Genomic DNA, 15938 nt, shown 5'->3' with positions numbered 1-15938 from the left:
GCAATATTAACCACTTTTTTTAAAAGCCTGCTGGAATTGAGGAACACATACCATTATAAAAATAGGTCCATATTATATATTACTTTATTAATTTCAAAATCTTTTTATCAATGAAATAACTAGTAATACCATAATAATGGAAAGAAAATATACCCCCATAATTTTTTTCAAACAAATTTTGAGTGCATGTTATGTTAGAAACTTCAATCATTTCACATAACTTTTTCGAAGTTAATATAAAATCAAAATAATGGAATGATGTAAGCATTAAATGAAACAGAATTACAGTGATGACCTTGCACAAACCATCGATCATGTTCAAGTAAAATACCACCAACAAAACCAATTAATCACAACAAGTAAAATGACAAAGAGTTCGTGCAGTACAAGTGCACGGAAAACTCGGGTCAAAGTGTATCAAGAAACTGTGTTAGAACAGCTTGTGAAATTTTCTATCAATGCGCTTTTTATAAAGGTATATAGGCCTTTTCAGTAAGAGCTTACGTCTGCTCACAAGACCAGATCTATCCAAAGCATTTTATTTGTTAAAGAACTTATAGCTTATGATCATGGCAAATATTTACAATATCGCTGTTATTGTTATTGTTGACAAACAAAATACTTACTCTGTGGGAGCGACCGGTAAAATGGATGGGTTGCGCACCCACTCAGGAATAGGCATGCCATCTAGGGTAAATTGTTCCTGGATGTCAGTGTCACAGAAGGGGTAATTGGGGCAGATTGCGGGGTAGACGCCGGCAGGGTACTCGCGGGCAAGCACTACCACAGCCAGGGCGCTAATGATGAACTGAAAATAATTAAATTACACTGAACGGATACTTTTATTCTTAAGGCGTAAAAAATTTAAAATAATAATTAAAATAATTCTTTTGCTGTTAGACAACAGATAAAGACAGGCCAGGAATATAAGTTTAGTGTGCGTGACAGGCTACTTCTTAAACTCGCGATTTTTGTGACACTTTGTGCTAGTGTGTGTGCATTGTTCAAAATAGACGTTCATTCTAAATTCAATCAATTTTTTCGACGTTTTCACAGCTCTCTCAGCTCTTTCGCAGATCTCGATTTGATGAAATTCTTAAATAATGAAAACTACCTTAAAAATACCTCAAACAATGCCAATGATTTTTTTATAATTCAAAAAAGTAGTTTTGAACTACTGCTTATTAATGAATAATGCCTTTTTTATAACATTAGACATTGCATACAAAAAAACTATTCAAATCCACGGACTAGAAAAAAATAAAGGACCCTGTGTCACCTTACATAACAGTGTAGCACCAAAACAAGCTGATTAACGTGTAAATACATAGCCCCACACACACACACTACTACAGGCCGGTAGGCGGCTATTATGAGAATTGTCATCGTCTGTGACAGATCAGTTTCCGTCTCAATAAAAGAAAAGAGAAAAAGTGTAAAAATGATACTATTTATGTATTTGTGGCCATATATGATTATTTAAGGGAGAAAAAATTGTGTAACTAGTATCCCCCGTAACCGCACACACACTAGCATAACGGTGCTTCACTTGTTAATCACGGCGTACCTTTTTTGACTCGTCCGTGTTCAAATCCAGTAAAATAAATATAGTATGAATTCGTGCGTATATAATCATATCATTGCTATTAATATTTCTAGAAAGGTATAGTTTATTATTTTAAAATTAAACTCACCAGTTTAACGTACATGTTGTTGTGATGGTATATATGAATCCTCTCGACTTTACAGTGAGACTGATAGCTGTGACTTTTTTTTTTTTTGAGAGGACGAAATACTGTTATGTATTTACGCCCCGGAACGGGGCGTAGTATGTCGGACTCGAGTGTCCGCGTAAGCGGACGCCCCATACCGACTAAAACCTCCTCTGTGCTGTTAGCAGCCCTGGCTTTCACAGCGAAGTAGGACGTGGGCCGTGGAGGCCGCAAAGACTATGCAACAACAGCCGCGGGGCGTCTCCTAAGGAGAATCGAACCTCAGACCGGCTGTGTGCTTGTGGGAAGGAGAGAGAATGAAAATGAAGATGAAATGAGGATGAAAGATGAAAGATGAGAAGAACACACTCGCCGGCGAGTGTGGTGAATTTTTGTGTAATGTATGTAAGTGTGTATGTATGTGTTTATGATTGTATGTTTGTATGTTTGTATGTTTGTATGTTTGTATGTATGTAAGTAGTGTAAATGTTTGTGTGCATATATGTTTGTGTTTGTGTCTGTTTGTGGAGTGTGTTTGTGATTGTGTAAGTGGTGGATGTCAGTCCGTCAGTCACTCCGTGTGTGAGTGAGTGTATTGAAATGATTACAGGACGAGGACAAGCGTCTCGTCGGGTATCAAAACAATGTGTGGTGTATCTAGGGTTCGTGCCGCTGGCCATCGTCAGAGTGACGAGTGCCAGTGGTTTGCGGTGGTTGACCGCGCCTACGCCTGCGAAGGAGGTGTGTGCGTGTCTGTGTCGGTGTTTGTGTGGGTGTCGCGTTCGCGATGGTGATGTCGTAATCCGGGTCTACCGTTACGTGTCTTATTGGGTTGAGACTATGGTGAAGGGGGGTGTACCCGCATGCCTTCCTAACCAAGATGTTGGGATGGTTAAGCGCCTTGTCAAAGAAGCGTCGCGAGATCTCTTTAAAGTGTTGAGCTATCGTCGGAAGCTCTAGGTCGCGGTGAAGGTCAACGTTTCGGATGAACCACGGGGCTCCGGTTGCCATGCGCGTGAATTTATTTTGCTTGCAAACGACGTAAGTAGCTCGGTCGGGTGTGCGCGAAAACGACGCTTGCGTATGACAGTATGGGCTGTACGATGGTTTTGTACAGCGTCACTTTGTGTTTGAGCGGAAGTTTGCTTCGCCCACACACAAGTGGATAAAGGCGACTGAGGACAAATCGGGCTCTATTGCATACCGTATCAATATGTTTCCTGAAGTTCATATTGCTGTTGAACGTCACTTGTCAATGGGTGTTTCATACAGTTTAATAACGTCGGTCGGTTGTTTTTTTAGCGCGGCTATTCGCGTTACCGAAGAGTACCGCTGCACTCTTGGTGGGGTTCACTTCAATCCGCCATTTTCTGAACCAGTTGCCTAGTTCATCGACTCCCCTTGAAGCACTTTAATGTTCTTGCTCAAGGTTGAGCGGTTGGAGCCGAAGTAGAGTGCCGTGTCGTCAGCATACTGAGCGAGCTGGACACTTGGAAACTTGGGAATGTCGCTCGTGAAGTGCGAGAAAAGAGTGGGAGAGAGGACCGAACCCTGTGGCACGCCAGATCTGATGAGTCTGGGTGAGGATATGGTGCCCTCTACTCGATATCGGAAGGAGTGATCAGTAAGGTAGGCTCATATGATGCGCACGAGCCTGTCTGGCACTCCCAGTTGATAACAGCTTGAATAGTAAGCCGTTGTGCCATACCTTGTCGAAGGCCTTCGCGACATCGAAAAACACGGCTGCCGTGGTAGCGTGAAATTGACGCCGTATGAGGATGTACTCGGTGAGTTGGTGAGCCTGCTGGGGACACGAGTGACCGGTTCTGAATCCGAACTGTATCAGGTTAAGCTCCGCGATGTAATGATTAAGACGCGCGAGAATTAATCTTTCGTAAAGTTTCCCGATCGAGTTAATTAAGCTAATAGGCCTATAGCTACTATAGCTGTGACATGTTTTTGCGCCAATTTATACAACGCAGCCAACATCCATCAATTTAATTTGAGTAACTAGAGCTCTTTGCATTCTTTAGTACGATCCTGTTTTGAACATAAATTTCAATTTGCGGTTCTTTTCGCATTAATTACTATGTATTTAATTTGGAGATGTAATTAATAAATATAATTATATTATAATGACATCATTATATTGTAGGACCGTATTTGACCATTATTCATATAATTTTAAATTTTTTCCTTTGGGAGGTTTGTTTGATTCAACAACCTACCTAATTGATAAACATTTATTGTTTCATCGAATGCTTACTCAAATTTCTAGGCTACAGAAAAAATACACAACGCAAGTTTTATATTGTCACTCAAACATATTATAACAAAAAGTGTAATTTTTTATCTGCATTTGTATCTAATATTCTCCATTCACTTTTCTCGGCGTGGGCATCAGTATTAAAAATATTTATGTAAAAGCCTTTTGTATAAATAACCCAAAATAAGGTGAAATAAAATATTTTATAATTATCTACTAAATACTATTAATTATATGATTATTTTGCACGGCCATCTAGGATTTAATAAATGATCCCAAATTACGCGGAATATCCATGTGTTTCGTATTGAAGAGAGTGGCTAGTCAGTTTCTTCTATAATTATAATTCTTGTGGGCTCCACCTAATTTAATAATTAAATGTATTGTGCTACCTGTCCTGTTAAAATGGTCTTTTTTCTGGAACTAACTCTATGAATATCGTAAATATCATTATTTGGTACCCATATTGATGAAATTAAATTTTGCACGGCGGCCACCTTGGATTTCATAAATGATCCTTAAATAGTTCTCTGCATCCTCGAGAACGTCGGATACGATAAACATATTGTTGAATACATATTTTTGCGACACGGCCATCTTGGATTTCAAAAATGATCGCAAAATAGTTCTCTGCACCCTCGAGAACCTCGGATACGATACCCATATTGTTGAACTCATAATTTTGCGCAGCGGCCATCTTGGATTTAAAAAATGATCCCAAATACGTTCGAGCGATTTTTACCTAAAGTGTTGGGAAAACCTCGCCTTAATGAGTACGCGGGGAACCAACACGCCCTTTCTTAATGTCCAGACGTACCCTCCCGGTGACATTCTGGCCACTGATAAGATTATTATGAATAATTATTAAAATATACACATAAATATAATATATCAATAAAATCCACAAAATGAAATGGTTCGTATATTAATATTTTTGTATTATTCTCGAATCACATGTAAGTAAGTAGGAATAATACATAGTTATTTATTTCTAATTTATCACTTAAACGCAAATTGTTCGATAATTATAGATAATTAAATCATTATTTGTACAATAAAACAATAATAAGAATTAAGTGATACTTAAAAAAAGCCACGAAGGATGAGATTTTTTGTGTAAGTATATAATATTATAACTTTGAACACATTGCACATTGGAACAGATAGGAGACAGATCGTGACTGTAAAATACTGTATATTCTATAAATATTTATTATTTAAGTATAAGTGTATTATTAAAAAACAAAAGAAGTTTTTATTTGTAAGATCACGTCTTCTGGAATTTGGTTGTTGTGTATGGACCTTACTATAAGTTAGGAACGTGTAAATCGAATAGAATAATTGTACAAGAAAATTATAATTACATTAAATTACCACTCCAATAATACAACTCTTTCTTATGCAGACTCACTTGAAAAATATAAAATTCTTAACTCAGTTAGACGTGATGACCTAACCTATCTTATAAAGAACACATATGATAGTATTGTTTGCCGATGATACATCACTATTATATAAAGTTATTCGACATGCTACTACTATAGAAGATGTAAATAATGCTATTTATAAGGTCGAAAAATGGTTCAAAGTAAACAATCTTCTTCTAATGGTAAGGAAACGAAATGCTTCAAATTCATATTACGAAATGTAAAAAAGATTAACACACATATTAAATTAAATTGAGAAATGTTGCATCTTGTAAATAAGACAGTGTTCTTGAGTATAACTCTAGATGAGAAACTTCAGTGGGGTGACCGTATATCTGCCTTAGCAAACAGATTAAGCTCTGCAGTATATGTAGTTCAGAAAATAAGAGAAGTGACTAACATAGATATGGTCAGAATATTATATTTATGTTACTTCCATAGTATTATGAGCTATGGTATCCTTTTATTTAGAGCCATTTATAACATGGGATCTAGAAAGTAGTTAAAAAATAAATTTAAAGAAATAGGTATCATGACAGTGGCCTCACAATACATTAACGAGAATTTGATTTGAAATCGTGCAAAGGAATAAAAATAATTTCGCACAACTAAGTGCACAGTTACATAATATTATTATTAGAAATAAGGGTAAATTTGCCATACCTGCCACAAGACTCCATATAGTCAGTAATTCTTTTAAATCTCAATGTATTCGTTTCTTTAATAAACTTCCCGAATAGATAGTAAATATGTCTATAAACCAATTCAAAGCCTTCTCAAAAAGTAAATAAAGCAGCAAAGGCTATTACAATATCCAAGATTATTTAAATGATAAAGCAGCCTGGAGTTGAATTGCTCTACTTAGTGTGATATGTTTTTATGTGATGTTAATCGTTGAATGTTTTTTATTTTATTTGATTTGTTTGAATTATTTATTTATTGTTATGAAATTAAGTGTATGACTGAACTTAAGCCATTGTAATAATCATAATACATAATCAATGTATTTAGTTCAATAAAACGTTTTGATTTTGATTTTGTCGCAAATTCATCGATAGTATTTACATCTTTAAAATTCTAAACTAAAATAAGATTGACTGTCCTGATTAGCAAGCGCCCAACTGCTCATCCGGATCTATCGTAAATTAAATATTTTCAATACACAAAAAAATCATGCTTTCAATAGCTTTATAACACGAGCACATAATTTCTATAATGAGTTTTCTAATATGGATAATTTTATGTTACCTTAAAATAATTTATAAAGAAGTTTAATCACAAACTTATGTTATCTTGTTTCTTACGGGGAAAAACATATTTAACTTTATTTCCAGTACACGTTTGTTGTTAATGTTAGCATTTTATATTTATATTTAGTATTAATTATGTAATTTAACATTGTTATTTTTGACACTATAAGTTTTCTCTATAGTAATAATATAATATAAAAATTGTAATTTTATGTCTGTATGAAGGCAAAAAAAAAATATAAAACTAAGAGAATATAAAATATCAGTAGTACATTTAAAAAAAGTGAAATTTAATCTACTTATACATACATTATCATTATAAGACAGTCCACTTGAGTGTTTAAGTATTATTTTACAGAAATAGACTCCTTGCTGATCGTAATTCTTCTTTTGGTATGATACACTAGGTCTACGACATATTTGAGGCAACTGGGTACAAGATGGATCTTATTTATATCATCCTAAAACATCTTAAAAATAGTCAACCTTATAATATTTTTGCTGAGGGATGGCACGGAAAGACTAAACATTAATAAAACAGCCAAACGTGGGTAATCTTACATTTAATTGTATGTACTTTACATTATCACACTTTTATCACAAAATAAATATTATATTAACAGTGAAATCAACGGCTATTTCAGCCGTTGATTTCACTGTCAGGTTGGCAAAAGAAGATTGGTTTTCATCAGCAGTAAGGGTAATTGGGACATTCCGCAGGGTTGACACCAGCTGGGTATTGGCGCCTGTAGAAAAAGAATAAAATTATTTAATTATTTTACTAGATCAGATAATAATTTTTTGAACGTCTTAGGCGCAGTATTAACCACTATTTATAAATACTGGAATTGAGGAACACATCTTAAAATATATAAATTACGTGACACGTTGTTTGTCTTCGATAGAATCCTAAACTAATGAACGGATTTTGATGGGGATTACTTCATGGAGTGTAGTTTGGTCCAACTTGAGAGAAAGGATAGTTTTTATTTCGATATGGGACCCATAATTATATTTAATTTCAATATTTGTTTTGTATGGACATATTCACTATGAGAGAATTAAGTGACGCACGGTTTGACAGTTCCGCTGTGAAACAATTTTATTATAACAACAGGGAGCATTTATTACGAAATAATTCTTGTATATATCATATATATTATTTTATTGATTTCAATATTGTTCAATCAATGAAATAACTAGTTATACCATAAATATTGAAACATTTAAAACCTAATATTTTAAGCAAAATTTTAAGGCATTTATTAAGTTAGAACTTTAAATTATTCACCACTTCACGTAACTTTTTCGAGGTTTATATAAAATTAAAATGATGGAATGATTATTAACATTATAGAGCCATCGATCATATTCATGTAAAATACTACCAACATGACAATGAGTACATACATAGCTCCAAAGAAGCTCCACAAGTTGTCGGAAAACTCGAGTCAAAGTGTATCAAGAAACTGTGTTAGAACATGTTGTGAAACTTCTTAGCAATACTGTTTTTATAAAGATATCCAGGCCTTTACAGCAAGAGTTTGCATCTGGTCACAAGACAACACCTACCCAAAGTGTGTGTTGATGATGCAGCTACTGTACTCAATAACTTTTGTATTAATTTACATTAAATTTTTTGACTTTCTCGTATAAGGCATTGACTATTTGACGTTTGAGTATGTTGGTTGCATCACTTTACATATTAAATTGTAATTGAAATGATTTGTAAAACGATGAAAATGTATATCTTGACTTCAAAGAGCGGCAATGAGTTTCTTGCTACTTCTTCTCATTAGCTCAACCCTTTACGAAGTAGCAGTAGATTCAATAAGAAGAAAAAAAATCTTTTTGACATTCATAAGTGTCATTTCCGTGACCTACACGAATAATGTTATTTTGATTTGATTTGAAACCATATTTTTATTTGTAACTGAACTTATAGGCTTATAATTATGTAAAATATTTATAAAATCACTACTTTTGTTATTGTTGACAAACAAAATACTTACTCCGTGGGGGCAACGGGTAAAATGGATGGGTTGCGCACCCACTCAGGAATGGGCATGCCACCTGGAGTAAACCGTTCCTGGATGTCAGTGTCACAGAAGGGGTAATTGGGGCAGATTGCGGCGTGGACGCCGGCAGGGTACTCGCGGGCAAGTGCTACCACAGCCAGGGCGCTAATGATGAACTGGAAATAATTAAATTACACTGAATGGACTTTAATTCTTGAGGCTTATATAATTTATACGCCTAGGCAGAGTCTCTAGCTGTTAGAGAACAGATATAAATAGGCCAGGAATATGAGTTTAGTGTGCGTGACAAGCTACGTCTTACACTCGCGATTTGTATGACACTTTATGTTAGTGTGCGTGCATGGCTCAAAATAGAGGTTAATTCTAAATTCAATTTTTTTCGACGTTTTCACAGCTTTTATATGTCTATCTACGTATAAATGGTATAAGTCATAAGGCTATCTCAAACAAAGCCAAGGAATTTTTAATAATTCAAAATCTTATTAATTAATATTTTTATTACATTAGACATTAATATAATATAAACTAAACAAATCTAGTAAAATAAATAAAGTCTGAATTTGTATTTATATTATGATATCATCGCTATAAATATATTTTGAAAGGTATACGGTAAAGGTATATTTATTATTTTTAAATTATACTCACCAGTTTAACGTACATGTTGTTGTGATGGTATGTATGATTCCTCTCGACTATACAGTGAGACTGATAGCTCTGACATGTTTTCCCGCCAATTTATACAACGCAGCCATTATCCATCAATTTATTTTGAGTTTATAGAGCTCTTTGCATTCTTAAGTACAATCCTGTTTTGAATATTAATTTCAATTTGCGGTTCATTTTGCATTTATTATATGTATTTAATTTGGAGATGTTTTTATGATTTAATTACATTATAATGATATGGTTCATTAAAAATAATATGCGTAAGTTATTTGTATGACTGTATTTCAATATTATTCATGTAATGTAAAGGTTGAATAATTTGTTATTGAATAAAATAAAAACAGAATGTTTGAAATTTAAGCTGCCAAATGTAAGGCAGGTACTTACAAAAGTAAATATCAATGACACAGAATTGAAAATTGATGATAATGCAGTATTTTTAGGTATAACATTAGATTCCTAACTTCAGTGGGGGCCTAATTTACATAATTTATCTAGTAAATTGAGTTCAGCAGCTTTTGCTGTAAAAAGGATACGGGAACTTACTGACATAGATATAGCAAGAATTGTCTATTTTAGTTATTTTCATAGCGTTATGTCGTATGGAGTTAAACTATGGGGTAGTGCAGCGGAAGTAAAAAACATCTTCATATTTCAAAAAAGAGCTGTACGTGCCAATAAACAAAATGAGCCCACGAGGCTCTCTAAGGGAAAAATTCAAACATATTCATATTATGACCATGTACGGTCAATATATTTATAGCAATCTCCTGCACATACATAAACATTATAATTGATACAGTAAACTAATCGACAAACATAATTTGAGTACTAGAAATAACTACAAGCTTATAGTGTCCCCTACTAGGCTCTGTAAAATAACATGCGATGAAATTGAATTTTACAATAAATTACCAAAAAAGTTTATATGAATTTAAATCTTTTATCAAACGCAGACTTATGTCGAAGGCTTATTACATTATTGAAGATTACGTAAACGATATTACAATATGGAATTGAATAGTATTATAGTTGTTTTTTTTTATGGATTTTATGGTTCAGCCTTGTATTGTTTCACTGGATTGCATTTTTTTAAAATATGTATAGGTTTAAAATTTTGTGTAATTAATATGTATGTATCTGAATTATATTTTTTGTGACTGACGTTGATGAGCAATGTTTTGATTTTAAATCAATAAAATATTTTTAACTTTGACTTTGAACTTTGTCAGGTTTGTTTGACTCAACAACCTACCTAATTGTTAAACATTAAGTTTTATCATCGACTATGCTTACTCAAATTTCTAGGCAATAATATGTACAGCAAAAATACACATAGCAAGTAATACATTGTCAGTCAAACATATTATAACAAAAAGCGTATTTTTTTATTTGCATTTTTATCTAATATTCTCCATCCACTTTTCACTCTCTGTAAAAGCTTTTTATATAATAAACCCACAATAAGATCAAATAATATATTTATTATGTATAATTATTATCTTTATTATTTCAAAAGTGGATACTCGTTTCATCCAAAATTATGCAAATTTTTAACAAAAAAAACAAATAACTTCAAAAACACTATTCTAAAAAAGTATTAAAATAAATGCGTATTTTTATACAATCTAATTAATAATTCTAATTCTAGTAACGATTATTGTTAATTTTGGAATCGGTGTCCTTCCGCCGCGACCCGCTCTCGCCTCTCGCCTCCTCACGACTCATGCACATCTCACCTATAACTACCTTGTATGTATAACCTACCTTGGATGACTTTAAGGTTCCAAAAAATTCGATGGCAAGGAAGCTTTAAGCTAAAAGGGATTATGATCTATTTTCTAATTTCATATTCTGAGTTTAAAACAATAGAAATGAGAGTCGACGTAGGGCTGGAATTCTCTGGGACTCGTCTCAATATGGTGTACACCATTGTTAAATTTTTTAACGTTATGTTTAATGTATCTTAGTGTATTTGAATTCGATAATTATATCCTAATAAGTGATAGTATATCGCTGATCAATCTTTTATTATTTCTCAAAAAATTTTAATCTAGTTTGTATTAGGGGTTGAAGTATGAATTTGCCGATTTGTACTGAAACATTTAAATTAATTTTTATTATTTATCATTTTATATCGAAACTCGTGTTCGAAAATCTATCGACATTTTCGAAGTATCCATCTTTTTGTCTTTTGTGTTACAGTCATGCGCGCGCATCTTAAAATTTCATTCTTATAATTTTTTCATAACGCGCCTAAAGAAGTATAACTTCAACAACTGAAAGTCGATAAACGAACGTTGCACATTTAAAAAAAAGATCTACATAAATATCATTTGAAAAAGTTTCACTCAAAAATCTGAAACCATGAAGGTTCTATGTGAATTCGAAGTACTGATTACAATAAAATGGCAATTTCATACTATAACGCCTAATACAAGTTCTTCATCTTGTAATACAAGCTAAAGTGTGTTTCGAATTTTATAATTATCAACGGCAGTGCATTGCCCCTTTTCAACGTTATTAATGAAACTGCTGCTACCCGGAACCTTCACGAATAAGTTGTCATTCGATATACATACAACGAGACGAGACAAATACAAGGTCAGTATCACATGCTACCGATCATAAAAAGTGACGAGAAGTTTCGGTTGGTAACCGTTCTTTGGTGGGGTGAACGATTTTTGACATATGTTTAACCTGATTCCTGCCGCCGAATTCCACCTTCGCACGACACGTTACAAGTTAGGATATCATCCCCACCATCTGGATGTGTGGCGGTCTTCCACAGTGCGGTTTTCAAGGAGCTTTCTCCCTCGTACCACAAAGCTGTGGAATGTTTCCGGGACGATACGACATGGGTACCTTCAAAAAAAGCGCGTACACGCTCTTGTGATTCCTCTGGTATTGCAAGAGAATGTGGGCGGCGGTGATTACTTAACACCAGGTGACCCGTACGCTCGTTTGTCCTCCTATTCCATAAAAAAAAAATGTTCATCATGTAAAACAAACATCAAGTAGAGACAGAAATAATTTGTTTGCCGTGACAGTGTCAATTTATAAATAATATATTATATTTTAATGTTTATTTATCTACATTAATTCTTTATATTTTAAAAATAACGAACCTACTACGGGATCACTAATCTATGACTGCGCGAAATTGGTGAAGGAATTCCTGTTTGTATTACCTTCACCTGTTACTATTCGTGTCATGGAATTTTCGAAACGAAAAGCGAAAACTTGCTTACAACGTAGTAGATCTCCGTTTTTAACAAGATTATAGCCGTCATCTGTCAATCTATTAATCACAGCACGTTTCATACACTCGAGTGAATCGCTTATTTCTTAGACAGTTTCGCTAGGCTGCCCTGTGCTGCCCCGGGGCGTAAAAAGAATAGGGTAGTCCCAGGTCCAAGGGTGTCGTAAGAGGCGACTACGGGCTTTTTGAAAGTGGGAGAGTCACGCTGCTGTCTTATGACGTCAGCACAATCGGGCCAGACTCGTCCGGGTTACTTACCACACTCGCACAGAATACCGGCGTGAAGTAGCGGCCTAGTGCCGCTATGTTTCGCATAGGTTAGTGTCGAGGACCGGAGGCCATTCTCCCCCGTCCTTCCCCCCCCCCAAACAAAATATGAGAGCGGTCCTAAAAAAGAAATTACCCCAGGAGGGTACCGGCTCTTGTAGAGCCGGAGAATCCCTCCCCGAGCATTCGCGCTCGGGCTGCCCCTCGTATTCTGGGGAGGGCACAGTACCGCGTATGTCACAGGACAAACAGGGCAGCAACACCACGGCACCCCGCTCCACGCTTAATGTGGACTTTTGTAACATCCGGGGAATTCACTCCAACTTAAACGCCGTCCACCACCACCTTGAGACGGCGCAGCCGGCCTTGTGTTTCCTTACGGAGACGCAGATATCTCGACCTAGCGATACGTCATATTTAACGTACCCCGGGTACAAAATTGAGCATAATTTCATGCCTCATGCCGGGGTATGTGTGTACGTTAGGGAGGATATCTGCTGTCGCCGTCTCGGCAATTTTGAGGGTGGGGGCCTGTCTACTCTCTGGCTCCGCGTAGATTTAGAGGACCGCGTCCGCATCTATGCGTGTGTCTACAGGTCCCATAGTGGAAACGCAGAAACGGATCACCTCATGGGCTGCGTTCAAGCGGCATTTGATGACGTGCTTGCTCAGATCCCCTCCGCTGAAATCGTAGTCTTGGGTGATTTCAACGGGCACAATGCCGTATGGCTTGGATCACGTACCACAGACTACGCAGGGCGATCTGTGCATAATTTTGCATTGGCGTATGGTCTGTCCCAATTGGTTGAGTCGCCGACGCGGCTCCCGGATGTGGATAGCCACATGCCGTCCTTATTAGATCTTCTGCTGACTACACATCCCGATGGTTACCAGGTCTCTGTCGACGCCCCTCTCGGAACGTCCGACCATTGCGTGGTCAGGAGTGTAGTGCCTATCCGACGCCAACGTCGCAGACCACCAGCGACCCGCCGCGTTTGGCACTACAAGTCAGCAGATTGGGATAGGATGCGTTCCTTTTTTGCATCCTACCCTTGGGGCAGGGTTTGTTTCCCTTCGGATGATCCTAGTGCCTGCGCCGTTGCAGTAGCCGATGTGATACTGCAGGGCATGGATATTTTTATACCAAGCTCTGTTGTACCGATCGGTGGCAGATCACAGCCCTGGTTCGATACGTCAGTTAAAGCAGCATCTGACTGCAAAAAACAGGCGTATCGAACTTGGGTTGCGGCGCTGGGCTCAAAGGATCCGAACTGCAAAGTTCTGAAGAGGAAATATAACCGTGCCTCCAGATTTTTTAAGCGGCAAATCGCCCGTGCGAAATCGAAGCACGTCGTCAAAATTGGCGAGCAGCTTTCCAGTTATCCGACCGGAACACGCAAGTTCTGGTCGTTGTCGAAAGCTGCTCTTGGTAACTTCAACCAGCCGTCCATGCCGCCGTTGCACATGAGGGATGACACCCTGGCCCATACTGCAAAAGAGAAAGCCGATCTCCTGTGCACTCTTTTTGCCTCCAACTCGACTCTTGACGACAACGGAAAAACACCGCCGACCATCCCGCGGTGTTGCGGTGTAATTATGCTCTCCAAAATCATGGAGAGCATAATTAACCGCCAGCTCTTGGTATACCTTGAGGGTCACCAGTTGATCAACGACTGGCAGTACGGCTTTCGCCATGGTCGGTCGACTGGCGATCTTCTGCTATACCTAACACATAGATGGGCGGCGGCTATTGAAACCAAGGGGGAAGGCCTGGCAGTTGGTCTGGATATAGCGAAGGCCTTTGATCGTGTATGGCACAAGGCGCTCCTCGCAAAACTTCCATCATTTGGGTTTCCCGAGAGCTTATGCAAGTGGACCTCCAGCTTCCTCACTGGGCGCAGCATACAGGTCGTTATCGACGGTTATTGCTCGAATCCCAAGCCCGTGAACGCTGGAGTGCCCCAAGGCTGTGTGCTATCTCCCATGCTGTTTCTTCTGCATATCAATGATATGTTGGACACCGCCAACATGCATTGCTATGCAGACGACAGCACTGGTGATGCCGTATACACGGGCCATGCAGGTCTCTCTCGGGAAAACGTCGACCAGTGCCGGGAAAAACTTGTGTCTTAAATCGAGTCCTCTCTCGAGAAGGTCGCGGAATGGGGTAAGTTGAACCTTGTCCAATTTAACCCCCAGAAGACACAAGTTTGCGCGTTTACCACAAAAAAACCCCATTTGCCGTATCACCGCTCTTCGAGAACACTTCCCTTAAAGCCTCGCCTAGTATCGGAATATTGGGTCTCGAAATCTCGAGCAATTGCCAATTCCGTGGCCATCTGAAGGGCAAAGCCAAACTGGCTTCAAAGAAACTGGGCGCCATAAATAGAGCACGGCAATACTTCAAGCCGGCCCACATTCTAGCGCTCTACAAAGCGCAGGTCCGGCCTCACATGGAGTATTGCTGTCATCTCTGGTCTGGCGCACCCCAGTATCAGCTCGATCCATTTGACCGCGTGCAACGCAGAGCAGCTCGAATTGTCGGGGACCCAGTACTCTGTGAACGGCTGGATCACTTGGCGTTGCGTAGAGACGTCGCTTCATTGTGTGTCTTCTACCGCATTTATCACAGGGAGTGTTCCGAAGAGCTGTTCAACCTGATTCCTGCCGCCGAATTTCACCTTCGCACGACACGCCACAAGTTACGATACCATCCCCACCGTCTGGATGTGTGGCGGTCCTCCACAGTGCGGTTTTCAAGGAGCCTTCTTCCTCGTACCACGAAGCTGTGGAATGAGCTTCCTCGTGCGGTGTTTCCGGGACGATACGACATGGGTACCTTCAAGAAAAGCGTGTACACCTTCCTTAAAGGCCGGCAACGCTCTTGTGATTCCTCTGGTGTTGCAGGAGAGTGTGGGCGGCGGTGATCACTTAACACCAGGTGACCCGTACGCTCGTTTGTCCTCCTATTCCATAAAAAAAAAAAAAAACACAGTGTTGGTAGGACAAGATGGACCGATGATCTGGTGAATATAGCCAGAATACG

The 15938-nt window shown here is 37.8% G+C and overlaps 1 protein-coding gene across 9 annotated transcripts in view; it reads right to left on the bottom strand.

The window, feature by feature from the left end:
- LOC126968160 (cuticle protein 1) overlaps positions 1–15938 on the bottom strand; it is a 77434-nt gene that overhangs the window by 45807 nt on the left and 15689 nt on the right. For 2 of the 9 annotated variants that reach the window (XR_007730164.1, XR_007730161.1), the window contains exons 1-2: positions 9343–9459; positions 8668–8849 (exon numbers count right to left, since the gene is read on the bottom strand). The exons of 1 other annotated variant lie outside the window; for it this stretch is intronic. The gene's annotated coding sequence lies outside the window, so the exon portion shown is untranslated. Of the gene's footprint in view, positions 1–1694; positions 1743–7292; positions 7402–8667; positions 8850–9342; positions 9460–15938 lie in introns of those variants that run through there. 6 more of the 9 variants (XR_007730157.1, XR_007730162.1, XR_007730158.1 and 3 more) reach the window with 6 other exon arrangements.

The sequence above is a fragment of the Leptidea sinapis genome, chromosome 15 (assembly GCF_905404315.1).
Source record: "Leptidea sinapis chromosome 15, ilLepSina1.1, whole genome shotgun sequence".
Lineage (NCBI taxonomy): Eukaryota > Metazoa > Arthropoda > Insecta > Lepidoptera > Pieridae > Leptidea > Leptidea sinapis.
This window is presented reverse-complemented; position numbering and strand designations above follow the sequence as displayed.